This window comes from Haematobia irritans, chromosome 2, assembly GCF_050003625.1.
Source record: "Haematobia irritans isolate KBUSLIRL chromosome 2, ASM5000362v1, whole genome shotgun sequence".
Lineage (NCBI taxonomy): Eukaryota > Metazoa > Arthropoda > Insecta > Diptera > Muscidae > Haematobia > Haematobia irritans.
The window spans coordinates 32,331,724-32,348,541 of record NC_134398.1 but is presented as its reverse complement, the minus strand read 5'-3'; the positions used below and the strand labels follow the sequence as shown (position 1 = coordinate 32,348,541).

The following is a 16,818-nucleotide window of genomic DNA, read 5'->3' as shown; positions in this document are numbered from 1 at the left end:
TTTTGTCAAAATTTTGGTTCTATGGAAAATATTGTTAAAATTTTATTTCTATAGAAGATTTTGTCTAAATTTTATTTCTATTGAAAACTTTGTCAAAATTTTATTTCTATAGAAAATTTTGTCAAAATTTTATTTCTATTGAAACTTATGTCAAAAGTTTTTATCTATAGAAAACTTTATCCAAATTGTATTTCTATCGAAAAATTTGTCCACAATTTTATCTCGATAGAAAGTTTTGTAAACATTTTATTTCTATAAAAAATTTTGTCGAAATTTTATTTCTATAGAAAATTTTGTCGAAATTTATTTCTATTGCAAATTTTGTCAAAATTTTACTTCTATAGAAAAAGTTGTCAAAATTTTATCTCCCATATGCAAAAAAGTTAAAGAAAACTTCAAGCCTACTTTTGCCATACAAATTCATTCGATAAACTGCCAATAAATTGTTTTGCATATGGGCATATTTCTATAGAAAATTTTGTTAAAATTTTAATTCTATGGAAAATTTTGTCTAAATTATATTTATTTGGTAAATTTTGTCAAAATGTTATTTCTATAGAAACTTATGTTAAAAGTTTTTATGTGTAGAAAACTTTATCCAAGTTTTATTTCTATCGAAAATTTTGTCCACAATTTTATTTCGATAGAAAATTTTGTAAAAATTTTATTTCTATAGAAAATTTTTTCAAAATGTTATTTCTATAGAAGATTTTGTCAAAATTTTATTTTTATGGAAATAAATTTTATTTATTTAGAAAATTTTGTCAAATTTTTATTTCTATAGAAAATTTTTATAAAATTTTATTTCTATAAAAAATTGCGTTACCATTTTATTTCTATAGGAAATTTTGTCAAAAAAAATATTTCTATTTTCTATAAAAAAAAAATTTTATTTCTATAGACAATTTTGTCAAAATTTTATTTCTATAGAAGGTTTTGTCAAAATTTTAGTTCTAGTGAAGATTTTGACAAAGGTTTGATTCTAGTGAAGATTTTGTCAAAATTTTAGTTCTATGGAAAATTTTGTTTAAATTTTGTTTCTATAGAAAATTTTGTGAAAATTTTATTTCTATAGAAAATGTTTTCAAAATTTTATTTCTATGGAAACTTATGTCAAAAATTTGTATCTATAGAAAACTTTATCCAAATTTCTAAATTTTCAAAATTTTATTTCTGTATAAGTTTTCATCAAATTCATGTAATAATTGCGACCAGAATTATGCGAACAACAAATACATGGACAGACGAACGGACACCAAGGGACTCAGAAGATGATTCTGAGTCGATCGGTATATATTTTATGGAGTTTAAAATCAATGTTTCTGGTAGGCACATTTTAGGGTATAATGATAATCGTAGTTATATTTTATTTACGTTTTATTTTTTGCGTGTACACTCTGATTAAATTCAAAATTTATGTTAACTGCATCAACAGAATTCTTGTGTCAAATACGTATTGTATGTGTCAACCTGTCCACACTCCACCAGTTGAAATTGTGATCATTTCGCCATAGCCAGCATACAGCCATCATCAATATCGTAACCACCATGTCATCATTATCACCATCAGTATGCAACACCGTATGACTGTAACACCATTATTATCATTATCATTGGCATCAGCATTGAGAATTACCACACAGCTACCACAAAAGCCTACTAGAGAGCCTATACAACAACTGTTTGTCTCTCTGACAAACGTGGCCGGATGGATGGATGGATGGACGGACGAATGAACTGAGATTTCGTTTGTTGGTTTGATGTATGGATGTACGTAATATTCGCATGGATGGGTTATAGAAGCTGTGAGCTACTGATTATGTTGATGTTGAGAATGCCACTGTCAATGGTTACCATGATGGGGCTTTAGTTGGAGATTTCAATTTTGTTATTTTGGCCATTATGTGGGACAATTTAATATTGTCGCCATATTTATATAAACGCATTCATTAAGAAACTGTGTTTGACAAAACATTCAAAAAAGGCCTTTAAAGCTTAACCGAAGAATCGGTTTCACTGACATAATTTTGACAACATTTTCTAAAGAAATCAAATTTTGACATTTTTTTTTAAACTAAAGTTTTGACAAATTTTTCTATATTAACAATATTTTTTATAGAAACAAAATTTTGCCAGAATTTTCTATAAAAATAAAATTCTGACAAAATTTCTATAGAAATAAAATTTTGGTAAAGTTTTCTATGGAAATAAAACTTTGACAAAATTTTCTATTAAAATAAAATTCTGACAAAATTTTCTATGAAAATAAAATTTTGACAACATTTTCTATAGAAATAAAATTTGGACAAAATTTTCTGTAGTAATACAATATTGACAACATTTTCTATAGAAATAAAATTTTGACAAAATTTTCTGTAGTAATACAATATTGACAAAATTTTCTATAGAAAAAAAATTTTGAAAAAATTTTCTATGAAAACAACATGTTTACAAAAATTTCAATGGAATTAAAATTTTGACAAAATTTTCTATAGAAACCAAATTTTAACAAAATTTTCTATGAAAAAATTGTGACAAAAATTTCTATAGGAATAAAATTTTGACAACAATTTCTATAGAAATTAAATTTTGACAAAATTTTCTATAGAAATAAAATTTTGAAAAAATTTTCTATAGAAATAAAATTTTTGACAAAGTTTTCTCTAGAAATAAAATTTTGACAAAATTTTCTATAGAAATAAAATTTTGACAAAAATTTCTATAGAAATAAAATGTTGACAAAATATTGTATAGAAATTAAATTTGGACAAAATTTTCTATAGAAATAAAATGTTGACAAAATTTTCTGTAGTAATACAATCTTGACAAAATTTTCTATAGAAACCAAATTTTGACAAAAATTTCTATAGAAATAAAATTTTGACAAAATTTTCTATGGAAATTAAATTTGGAGAAAATTTTCTATAGAAATAAAATTTTGGCAAATATATCTATGGAAACAAAATGTTGACAAGATGTCCTAAAAAATAAAATTTTGACAAAATTTTCTATAGAAATAAAATTGTGAAAAAATTTTTTATAGAAATAAAATTTTGACAAAATTTTCTATAGAAATTAAATTTGGACAAAATTTTATATAGAAATTAAATTTGGACAAATTTTCTATGGAAACAAAATGTTGACAACATTTTCTATGGAAATAAAATTTTGACAATATTTTCTAAAAAATAAGATTTTGACAAAATTTTCTATGGAAACAAAATTTTTACAACATTTTCAAAAAAATAAAATTTTGACAAAATTTTCTATAGAAATTTAATCTTGACAAAATTTTCTATAGAAATAAAATTTTGAAAAAAATTTCTATAGAAATAAAATTTTGAAAAAATTTTCTATAGAAATAAAATTTTGACAAAATTTTCTGTAGTAATACAATCTTGACAAAATTTTCTATAGAAATAAAATTTTGACAAAATTTTCTGTAGTAATACAATCTTGACAGAATTTTCTGTAGAAATAAAATTTTGACAAAATTTTCTATAGAAATAAAATTTTGACAACATTTTCTATAGAAATTAAAATTTGACAAAATTTTCTATGAAAATAAAATGTTTACAAAAATTTCTATGGAATTAAAATTTTGACAAAATTATCTATAGAAATAAAATTTTAACAAAATTTTCTATAGAAATGAAATTATGACAAAATTTTCTATGGAAATAAAATTTTGACAAAATTTTCTATGGAAATAAAATTTTGACAAAATTTTCTATAGAAATAAAATTTTGACAAAATGTTCTGTAGTAATACAATCTTCACAAAATTTTCTATAGAAATAAAATTTTGACAAAATTTTCTGTAGTAATACAATCTTGACAAAATTTTCTGTAGAAATAAAATTTTGACAAAATTTTCTATAGAAATAAAATTTTGACAACATTTTCTATAGAAATTAAATTTTGACAAAGTTTTCTAAAGAAATAAAATTTTGACAAAATTTTCTATAGAAATAAAATTTTGACAATATTTTCAATAGAAATATAATTTTAACGATATAATAAAATAAAATATTGAAAAAATTTTCTATAGAAATAAGATTTTGACATTTTGTCAAAATAAAATTTTGACAAAATTTTTTGTAGTAATACAATCTTGTCAAAATTTTCGACAGAAATAAAATTTTGACAACATTTTCTATGAAAATAAAATGTTTACAAAGATGCTATGCAATTAAAATTTTTAAAAAATTTTTTATGGAAACCAAATTGTAACAAAATTTTCTATGAAATATGAAATAAAATTTTGACAAAAATTTTCTGTAAAATAAAATTTTGACAAAAATTTCTATAGAAAAAAATTTCTATAAAAGAAATAAAATTTTGACAAAATTTTCTATAGAAATAAAATTTTAACGATATAATAAAATAAAATTTTGAAAAAATTTTCTATAGAAATAAAATTTTGAAATTTTGTCAAAATAAAATTTTGACAAAATTTTTTGTAGTAATACAATCTTGACAAAATTTTCGACAGAAATAAAATTTTGACAAAATTTTCTATGAAAATAAAATGTTTACAAAAATTTCTATGGAATTGAAATTTTGACAAAATTTTCTATGGAAACCAAATTTTAACAAAATTTTCTATGAAATGTGAAATAAAATTTTGAAAAAAATTTTCTGTAAAATAAAATTTTGACAAAAATTTCTATAGAAAAAAATTTCTATAAAAGAAATAAAATTTTGACAACATTTTCTATAGAAATAAAATTTTAACGATATAATAAAATAAAATTTTGAAAAAATTTTCTATAGAAATAAAATTTTGAAATTTTGTCAAAATAAAATTTTGACAAAATTTTTTGTAGTAGTACAATCTTGACAAAATTTTCGACAGAAATAAAATTTTGACAAAATTTTATATGAAAATAAAATGTTTACAAAAATTTCTATGGAATTCAAATTTTGACAAAATTTTCTATGGAAACCAAATTTTAACAAAATTTTCTATGAAATGTGAAATAAAATTTTGACTAAAAATTTCTATAGAAATTAAATTTTGACAAATTTTCTATGGAAACAAAATTTTGACAACATTTTCTAAAAAATAAAATTTTGACAAAATTTTCTATAGAAATAAAATTTTGAAAAAATTTTCTATAGAAATAAAATTTTGCAAAAATTGTCTATAGAAATAAAATTGTGACAAAATTTTCTCTAGAAATTAAATTTTGACAAAATTTTCTATAGAAATTAAATTTTGACAAAATTTTCTATAGAAATTAAATTTGGACAACATTTTCTATAGAAATAAAATTTTGGCAAATCTATTTATGGAAACAAAATTTTGACAATATTTTCTAAAAAATAAAATTTTGACAAAATTGTCTATAGGAATTAAATTTGGACAAAATTTTCTATAGAAATTAAATTTGGACAAAATTTTCTATAGAAATTAAATTTGGACAAATTTTTCTATGAAAATAAAATGTTTACAAAAATTTCTATGGAATTAAAATTTTGACAAATTTTAACAAAATTTTCTATAGAAATGAGATTGTGACAAAATTTTGACAAATTGTCTATAGAAATAAAATTTTGACAAAATTTTCTATAGGAATTAAATTTGGACAAAATTTTCTATAGAAATTAAATTTGGACAAAATTTTCTATAGAAATAAAATTTTGACAAAATTTTCTATAGAAATACAATTTGAACAAAATTTTCTATAGAAATGAAATTGTGACAAAATTTTCTATGGAAATAAAATTTTGACAAAATTTTCTATGGAAATAAAATTTTGAGAAATTTCTTTATAGAATTAAAATTTTGAGAAAAATTCTATAGAAATAAAATTTCAACCTGATCGAATGAAACTATATAAGCCATTTGAGTTCTTCATGTGCATAGTCAAGGCCTTGTCAATTTTTCCTTGCCATGTACAATGATGATGAAGTGTTTGTTACAGCACCCACATTTCGGTGATAAAACATGGTCAACATTCGCGTGAAAAAAAAACGTATTTATGTTTGTTTCTTTATGATTGTGTGTGTATGTGTTGCTTCCTTGTTTTTTTTTATTATTAAGCGTCAATAAATAATAAATGATGCAGAATATTTCACAACATAATTTTTTTATGAATTTTGTATGTCAAAGTGTTGATATATGTTCAAGTTACATTAAGGGGCTGTAAAATTTAATGGTTTTTTTCTGACATTTTAAAGAAATATTGGATATTTCAAAAGGATATAAATTTAAGAGAGGGAGGAGATTTACCCCCAAATAGGGGATATGTTTTAGTGGATGGGTATGAAATTTTGAGTTGGAGACTTGACGTGACGTTAGTATATGCCACCGTAGCAACCATCCAAAAATTAGTCGATATCGGTTCATAATTACATATAGCTCCTCTAGGAAGAATTGTTTGCCCAACGACCCACTCTAATATTCATTAAGGATATGAGATATTTTATCCCATGCAAACATATACATGTGTAATGGCTTGTGGCTTGTATATCGATATTAATATTGTTTCAAATATCACAATTGTATTAATTAACAGAACTATTTAAATTATATTAATTTATGGTTTAATTTTACTACACAATTACGATTGTAATTATTTTTGCTTAAATTTACATCGAATTATTACAATTGTGAAAATATTTTAATTGAAAACATACACAAAGAAAAAAATAAAATAAAATAAATAAATAAAATAGAATATAATAAAAAATTACGGTGTTTATAAATTTATAGATATTTTATTATAGTTCTATAAAATACACACAAAAAATTTACCCACCTCCAAAGAAAATGTAAATTATTTTTAGAATATTTTACAAACGTCTATATGGTAAGTATAGTATTTTTCGATAAATTAAAATTTAGTAAAATTTTATGCATAGTACACATAAAAAAGCTTACCCGTTTCCAAAGGGCTGCCTCTTCTATTTAAGGATTAGTGAACGAAAACATAAATTAATTATCGCAAATCGGTTATTATTATACCCACCACCATAGAATGGTGACGGGGGTATAATAAGTTTGTCATTCCGTTTGTAACACATCGAAATATCGATTTCCGACTATATAATGTATATATATTCTTGATCAGGGAGAAATTCTAAGACGATATAAACATGTCCGTCTGTCTGTCTGCCTGTCTGTCTATCTGTTGTAATCACGCTACAGTCTTCAATAATGAAGCAATCGTGCTGAAATTTTTGCACAAGCTCGTCTTTTGTTTGCAGGCAGGTCAAATTTACTTATTGAACTGCTCTGCTTGGGAGAATATCTGTCATCAAAGCCCCCTGAAATGTTAAAGGAAACTATAATATTTGATTCATGGTGGTAGGTATATAAGATTCGGCCCGGCCGAACTTACTGATGTATATACTAGTTTTTCAATATATATAGATATTAAATTTTGAGAAAATTTCCTTTAGAAATAAAATTTTGATAAAATTGTCTATAGAAATAAAATTTTGGCAATATTTTTATAGAAATAAAATTTTGATAAAATTCTCTATAGACAGAAAATTTTGACAAAATTTTCTATAGAAATAAAATTTTAACAAAATTTTTTATAGAAAGGTTCAAGTGCAGTTCACTTTGGGTTGAGTGAATTACCCGAATTTATTCTGATAATTGGTTGATAGTTTTGCTGCAAGTAGAGGGTGCTGATGAGGAATGTGGTAATTCCGAAACAGCTGTACATCCAACCATCTTGCAGTCTATAGGGCTTTGCCCAAATAAATTTGACAAGCATACTTCTCCTCTGTTAGTTAAGCTACACTTGTAGTTTAGTCAATGCATGGCTTTAAGCTGAGATCAAAAACAACAATAACGAAATAAAATTTTGAAATTGAAAATTTTCTATAGACATAAAATTTTGAATATATAGAAAATTAGAAATAAAATTTTGACAAAATGTTGCCAAAATTTTCTATAGAAATAAAATTTTGACAAAATTTTCTATAGAAATAAAATTTTAACAAAATTTTCTATAGAAATACAATTTTTACAAAATTCTCTATAGAAATAAAATTTTGACAAAATTTTTTATTAAATAGAAAATAATTATTCAAGCTTGGAATCGTTTTTTGTATGTATTAGTTCTTTTTATTCTTCAATATTTCGCAATTATTTATAATTTGATAAACAATTATTTATAACTTGATAAAAATTTTTTGATAAATAATTTCAATGTAGATCTACTCCTGATGAAACAATTCAACGTAATTGCGAAATATTGAAGAATAAAATAAACTAATGCATACAGAAAACGATATCAAGCTTGAATAATTATTTTATATTTAATAAACAAGAAAGATCGATTAACATCAAATTTCCAAAATTTTTTATAGAAATTAAATTTTATTGTTGTTTTTGATTTCAGCTTAAAACCATGCATTGACTAAACTACAAGTGTAGCTTAACCAACAGAGGAAAAGAATGAACCAACAATAACAAAACAAAACGAAATAAAATTTTGAGAAAATTTTTTATAGAAATAAAATTTTGAGAAAGTTTTCTATAGAAATACAATTTTAAAAAAATTTTCTATAGAAATAAAATTTTGAAAAAAAAATTAATTTGACAAACCTTTATATAGAATTTTGACAAAATTGTCAAAGTAAAATTTTTACAAAATTGTCTAGAGAAATAAAATTTTGATAAAATTATCTATAGAAATACAATTTTGATAAAATGTTCTATAGAAATAAAATTTGAACAAAATTTTTTATAGAAATAAAATTTGGACAAAATTTTCCATAGAACTAAGATATTGACAAAATAAAATTTAAAGAATATTTTCTGTAGAAATAAAATTTTGACAAAATTTCTTATAGAAATAAAATCTTGACAAAATTTTCTATAGAAATAAAATTTTGACAAAATATTCTATAAAAATAAAATTTTTACAAAATTTTTTATACAAATAAAATTTTGAGAACATTTTTTATAGAAATAAAATTTTGACAAAATTTCTATAGAACCAAAATATTGACAAAATTTTCTATAGAAATAAAAATGTTGACATAATTTTCTATAGAGATAAAAAATTTAACAAAACTGTCTATAGAAATAAAATTTGACTATCTATTATCTATAGGAATAAAATTTTGCAACAATTTTCAATAGAAATAAAATTTTGAGATTATTTTCGATAGAAATATTTTATTTCTAATTTTTCAAAATGTTCTGTAGAAATAAAATTTTGATAAAATTTCTTATAGAAATAAAATTTTGACAAAATTTTCAATAGAAATAAAATTTTGCAAAAATTTTCTATATAACTAAAGTATTGACACAATTTCTTATTGAAATAAAATTTTCTATAGAAATAAATATTTGAAAAAATTTTCTGTAGAAATAAAATTTTGACAAAACTTCTTATAGAAATAAAATGTTGTCAAATTGTTCTATTGAAATAAAATCTCGACAAAATTTTTTAGATAAATAAAGTTTTGACAAAAATTTCTATAGAAATAAAATTTTGACAAAATTTTCTATAAAAATAAAATTTTGACAAAATTTTGAGATCAGTTTTTATAGAAATAAAATTTTGACAAAATTTCTATAGGACTCAAATAGTGACAAAAGTTTCTATAGAAATAAAATTGTGGAAAAAATTTTCTATAGAAATAAAATTGTGGAAAAAATTTTCTATAAAAATAAAATTTTTATAAAATTATCTATAGAAATAAACTTTTGATAAAATGTTCTATAGAAATAAAATTTGGAAAAAATTTTCTATAGAAATAAAATTTTGACAAAATTTTCTATAGAAAAAAAATATTGACAAAATTTCTTATAGAAATAAAATTTTGTAAAAATTTTTTATTGAAATCAAATTTTGACAAAATTTTTATAGAAATAAAATTTTGATAACATTTCTATAGATATAAAAAGTTTCTATAGAATTAAATAATTTAACAAATTTTTCTATAGAAATAAAAATTTTGACGAAATTTCTTATAGAAATAAAATCTTGCAAAAATTTTGTATTGAAATAAAATTTTGCAAAAATTTTCTATAGAAATAAAAATTTGCAAAAATATTGACAAAATTTTCTGTAGAACTAAAATATTGACAAAATAAAATTTAAAGAAAATTTTTTGTAGAAATAAAATTTTGACAAAATTTCTTATAGAAATAAAATTTTGACAAAATTTCTTATAGAAATAAAATTTTGTAAAAATTTTTTATTGAAATCAAATTTTGACAAAATTTTTATAGAAATAAAATTTTGATAAAATTTCTATAGATATAAAAATTTTCTATAGAAATAAATAATTTAACAAATTTTTCTATAGAAATAAAAATTTTGATGAAATTTCTTATAGAAATAAAATCTTGCAAAAATTTTGTATTGAAATAAAATTTTGCAAAAATTTTCTATAGAAATAAAATTTTGCAAAAATTTTCTATAGAAATAAAATTTTGTGAAAATTTTCTATGGAAATAAAATTTTGCAAAAAAACTGTAAAATACCCAAAAATAAGTAAAATATTGAAAAATTTTTCTGTAAATATAATTTTGCAAAAATTTTCTATAAAAATAAAATTTTTTGTTATGTCATGAATTCCATCTTTGGAAAATTTTTTGTAAATACTATTCATAAAATAAAATAATTATTATTATTTTTTTGTGTGTACAAGTAAATTGTATGTAATTGCATGACTGTGTCAGTTAAATTGTTAGCTGTAATTTTCCAAAAAATTCAATTACAAAATAATTGAATAACCAAAGAGAATGTAGGTTGGTATATATATAAAATAATTAGGCGAACATTTTAAACATTTAAGTTGGCTTATTAAGTTAAATTATGTGTGTCCGTCTATTCATCATGCCATTTGTCTAATCTTCTAGTATTATTGGCCTCCCTCCCCCCAAATCATATAAAAGTAAATATTTGTTTACCAAAGTCAACCATTGGCTGTTATTGTCACACAGACACACACACACAGCCAGTTAGTTGGTCTAATAATTAAATCCACACTTATTTGTGTTGATAATAACATTTCGGTATAATCTAATCATTTGCAGAATATTGATTTTATTATTGGCAATATAGCATATGCTACCTGTGAATTGTTGTTTATGAGATTTGGTTTTTTTTAGTGTGGTGGAGGGGAATATTATTTATTTATGGAGTTTAGTTTATATGACCGCCTACTAACTACATTGCCTCTCTTGTGTATTTTCTGCTATATACACACGTTTGTAAAAATCATGTATTTATTTTGAAATTATCTTAGCAAATAATTGGAAAAAAAATAGACATCACTATTGTCAAATCAAGATTATTCAATTATTTACATTTCCAAGCAAACAAAAATTATAATAATTTCAGCCAGGCTCACACACAAACAAATATTTTTCCGATTCAATCATCAAATTAATTGATCCAATTATTTTATGGGGGTATATTAACATTGTCTTTCCGTTTGTAACACATCGAAATATTGCTCTAAGACCCCATAAAGTATATATATTCTGGGTCGTTGTGCAATTCTGAGTCGATCTAAGCATGTCCGTCCGTCCGTCTCCTGAAATCACGCTAACTTCCGAACAAAACAAGCTATCGACTTTAAACTTGGCACAAGTAGTTGTTATTGATGTAGGTCGGAAGGTATTGCAAATTGGGCATATCGGTCCACTTTTACGTATAGCTCCCATATAAACGGACGCCCAAATTTGGCTTGCGGATCCTCTAAGAGAAGCAAATTTCATTGGATCCGGCTGAAATTTGGTACATGGTGTTACTATATGGTCTCTAATAACCATGCAAAAATTGGTCCATATCGGTCCATAATTATATATAGCCCTCTAACAACCATGGCAACCATAATTATATGTATATAGCCCCATATAAACCGTTCTCCAGATTTGACCTCCGGGGCCCCTTGGAGGAGCATAATTCATCCGATCCGCCTGGAATTTAGTACATGATATTGGTATACGGTTTCTAACAACCATGCAAAACTTGGTCCACATCGGTCCATAATTATATATAGCCCCCATATAAACCGATGCCCAGATTTGGCTTGTGAAGCCTCAAAGAGAAGCAAATTTCATCCGATCCGGCTGAAATTTGTAGAATTCGCTAGTGTATGGCCGATAACAACCATGCCAGAATTGGCCCGTATCGATCTATATTATATATAGCCCCCAAATAAACTGATCCCCAATCACAGAAAAATCACGATTGCCGAGTAAAAATAATCTACCAAAACTATATTGCCATAGAAAATTTTGTCAAAATTTTATTTCTATAAAAAATTTTGTCAACATTTTATGTCTTTAGGAAATTTTGTTAAAATGTACAAGATTTTGTCAAAAATTTATTTCTATAGAAAATTTTGTCAATATAGACAATTTTGTCTGAATTTTATTTCTGTAGAAAATTTTGTCAAATTTTATTTCTATAGAAAATTTTGTCAAAATTTTATTTCTATAGAAAATTTTATAAAAATTTATTTCTATAGAAAATTTTGTCAAAATTTTATTTCTATAGACAATTTTGTCGGAATTTTATTTCTGTAGAAAATTTTGTCAAAGTTTTATTTCTTTAGAAAAATTTGTCCAAATTTTATTTCTATAGAAAATTTGTTACAATTTTATTTCTGTAGAAAATATTGTCAAAATTTTAATTCTATAGAAAATTTTGTCAAAATTTTATTCCTATGGAAAATTTTGTTAAAATTTTATTTCTACAGAAAATTTTGTCAAAATTTTATTTTTATAAAAAATTTTGCCAAAATTTTATTTCTGTAGAAAATTTAAAAAAATATTGTCAAAATTTTATTTCTATAGAAAATATTGTCAAAATTTTTTTTCTATAGAAAATTTTGTCACAATTTTATTTCTATAGAAAATTTTGTCAAAATTTTATTTCTATAGAAAATTTTGTCAAAATTTTATTTCTATAGAAAATTTTGTCAAAATTTTATTTCTATAAAAAATTTTGTCAAAATATTATTTCTATAGAAAATTTTGTCAAAATTTTATTTCTATAAAAAATTTTGTCACCATTTTATGTCTTTAGGAAATTTTGTCAAAATATAATTTCTGTACAAAATGTTGTCAAAAATTTATTTCTATAGAAAATTTTGTCAAAATTTTATTTCTATAGACAATTTTGTCAGAATTTTATTTATGTAGAAAATTTTGTCAAAATTTTATTTCTATAGAAAATTTTGTCCAAATTTTATTTCTATAGAACATTTTATCAAAAGTTTATTTCTATAGATAATTTTATAAAAATTTTATTATTATAGAAAATTTTATTTCTGTAGAAAATTTTAAATTTTATTTCTAGAAAATATTGTCAAAATTTTATTTCTATAGAAAATTTTGTCAAAAATTTATTTCTATAAAAAACTGTGTCAACATTTTATTTTTATAAAAAATTTTGTCAAAATTTTATTTCTATAGAAAATTTGTTAAAATTTTATTTCTGTAGAAAATAATGTCAAAATTTTATTTTTATGGGAAATGTTAAAATTTTATATCTATAAAAAATTTTGTCAAAATTTTATTTCTATAGAAAATTTTGTCAAAATTTTATTTCTATAGAAAATTTTGTCAAAATTTTATTTCTATAGAAAATTTTGTAAAAAATTTATTTCTATAAAAATTTTTGTCAAATTGTTATTTCTATGGGAAATGTTAAAATTTTATATCTATAGAAAATTTTGTCAAAATTTTATTTCTATAGAAAATTTTGTCAAAATTTTATTTCTATAGAAAATTTTGTCAAAATTTTATTTCTATAAAAAATTTTGTCAAAATTTTATTTCTATAAAAAATTTTGTCTAAATTTTATTTCTATAGAAAATTTTATCAAAATTTTTTTTTCTATTGAAAATTTTGTCAAAATTTTTTTCTATTGAAAATTTTGTCAAAATTTTTTTCTATTGAAAATTTTGTCAAAATTTTATTTTTGTAGAAAATTGTATCAAAATTTTATTTCAATAGAAATTTCGTAAAAAATTTATTTCTATAAAAAATTTTGCCAAAATTTTATTTCTGTAGAAAATATTGTCAAAATTGTATTTCTATAGACAATTTTGTCAAAATTTTATTTCTATAGAAAATTTTGTCAAAATTTTATTTCTATAGAAAATTTTGTCAAAATTTTATTTCTATAGAAAATTTTGTCAAAATTTTATTTCTATAGAAAATTTTGTCAAAATTTTATTTCTATAGAAAATTTTGTCAAAATTTTATTTCTATAAAAAATTTTGTCAAAATTTTATTTCTATAAAAAATTTTGTCAAAATTTTATTTCTATAGAAAATTGTATCAAAATTTTATTTCTATAGAAAATTTCGTAAAAAATTTATTTCTATAAAAAATTTTGCCAAAATTTTATTTCTGTAGAAAATATTGTCAAAATTGTATTTCTATAGACAATTTTGTCAAAATTTTATTTCTATAGAAAATGTTGTCAAAATTTTTTTTCTACAGAAAATTTTGTCCAAATTTTATTTCTATAGAAAATTTTGTCAAAATATTATTTCTATAGAAAATTTTGTCAAAATTTTATTTCTATAAAAAATTTTGTCATCATTTTATGTCTTTAGGAAATTTTGTCAAAATATAATTTCTGTACAAAATGTTGTCAAAAATTTATTTCTATAGAAAATTTTGTCAAAATTTTATTTCTATAGACAATTTTGTCAGAATTTTATTTATGTAGAAAATTTTGTCCAAATTTTATTTCTATAGAACATTTTATCAAAAGTTTATTTCTATAGATAATTTTATAAAAATTTTATTATTATAGAAAATTTTATTTCTGTAGAAAATTTTAAATTTTATTTCTAGAAAATATTGTCAAAATTTTATTTCTATAGAAAATTTTGTCAAAAATTTATTTCTATAAAAAATTATGTCAACATTTTATTTTTATAAAAAATTTTGTCAAAATTTTATTTCTATAGAAAATTTGTTAAAATTTTATTTCTGTAGAAAATAATGTCAAAATATTATTTTTATGGGAAATGTTAAAATTTTATATCTATAAAAAATTTTGTCAAAATTTTATTTCTATAGAAAATTTTGTCAAAATTTTATTTCTTTAGAAAATTTTGTCAAAATTTTATTTCTATAGAAAATTTTGTCAAAATTGTATTTCTATAGAAAATTTTGTCAAAATTTTATTTCTATGAAAATTTGGTCAAAATTTTATTTCTATAGAAAAAATTGTCAAAATTTTATTTCTATAGAAAATTTTGTAAAATTTTTATTTCTATAGAAAATTTTGTCAAAATTTTATTTCTATAGAAAATTTTGTCAAAATTTTATTTTGTTAAAAAATTTAGTCCAAGCAACTGCAAATTTGGCACATGTATGTGTTTTGGGTCATTAGCTTTTGAAGAAATCGCTTAAGCTCCCATATATATCTTTTTATTACCATTGAGGCCATAGTTTTACTCTGATTTACTTTAATTTTGTATAGAGAATGGAAGTAACATTCTAGCAACGTATATTAAATTTAGACATAGCTCCCATATATCTTTCGCGCGATTTACACGCATATGACCTTAGAGGCCAACGTTTTACTCAGAGCTAATAGTTTATGTAAAAAGTGAATCCTTATTTTTTTGATAAATTCCGCGTAATAGAACTTAGCTTGCATATTTTTTTCATATAATGAAATTTTTTGTCAGTGTAGTTTTTTTGTATTGATAATATAATGACTTACCTAATTTGCTAACAGAAATATGTAAATCTGAAAAAAGGAAAAAAAATGTTCGTTATAACTCAGTTAATTTTTTTTTGATAAAAGAAATTAGCTGGGTCCGGTCCGTGGGTCTCTGAAGAGAAATGCTAAAAAAGCAATAAATTAAAATTTAATTCCTAGAATGAAGTACGCAAAACTCAAATTTAAAAGAGAATTGTATATTAAAGTTATCCTTAATTTAATTCTATGCTTCTTTAACTCGGAATCAATACCAAAGTCGTTAGTGTAAAGGCAAAATATTTGGAACAGGACATGCTGTTTTTTTTTTCATTGTACATTTCATAGAGCACCACAGAGTGATATAGACTACAATGACTTTCCTCAACCCTTTATGTAAATAAAATTTGTTCAATTGGTTTTTTTTGTGTATGCAAAACTCCCTTTTATTGATATAAACAATTAGTATTTGTCACCACAAGGTATACGTGCATATCAATTTCTCTCGGTATAATAATACAGTAATAATATACACATTTTTGGATATTAAATTATTTAATTACACATGAAAATTATGCCTTCCTTTGTCATTGTGTGATATCCCAAACTGAGTGATGGCTGAACATGAAGCTCAAATATCAATGCAAAAATGAAAATGAAAATTAAATGAGACGAGCTGAACTGAGCCGAGACGTATCAGTAACAAATAAAAATAAACAAAATAAGTGTTAATTAGTAATTTATTTTTCATGACATTTAATTTATTTATATTTACTTTTTTTTGTGTGTATATTAATAAACCATGGCTATATGGGTGAATATATAAACATTTATATATGTTACGTATGTATGTTTGAGTTTACGGATTGTGTATAAGGTTTATGGCACGTGATTAACAAACAATCATGGTTTTTGTCGTTGGACTAGGTGAGTGATAGATCAATTGATGCAGACTGGCCAAGTGAACATAAGTAAAAAAATAAATTTAAATATACAGTGAAGTTAGAATATACCAAAAACGGTAGATTTTTACAAGATTTTTAAAATTTAAAAAATTTTTCATAAAAAAAAAAATTGACAAACTTTTCTGTTGAAATAAAATTTTGACAAATTTTTCTATAGCAATAAATTTGGGACAAACTTTCCTATACAAATAAATT

The 16,818-nt window shown here is 21.6% G+C and overlaps 1 protein-coding gene across 1 annotated transcript in view; it reads right to left on the bottom strand.

Moving 5' to 3' along the window:
* The window catches only part of Nha1 (Na[+]/H[+] hydrogen antiporter 1), a 218,291-nt gene that overhangs the window by 75,421 nt on the left and 126,052 nt on the right, over positions 1–16,818 (bottom strand). The window contains exon 3 of the mRNA XM_075293713.1: positions 15,683–15,709. The gene's annotated coding sequence lies outside the window, so the exon portion shown is untranslated. The remainder of the gene's footprint in view (positions 1–15,682; positions 15,710–16,818) is intronic.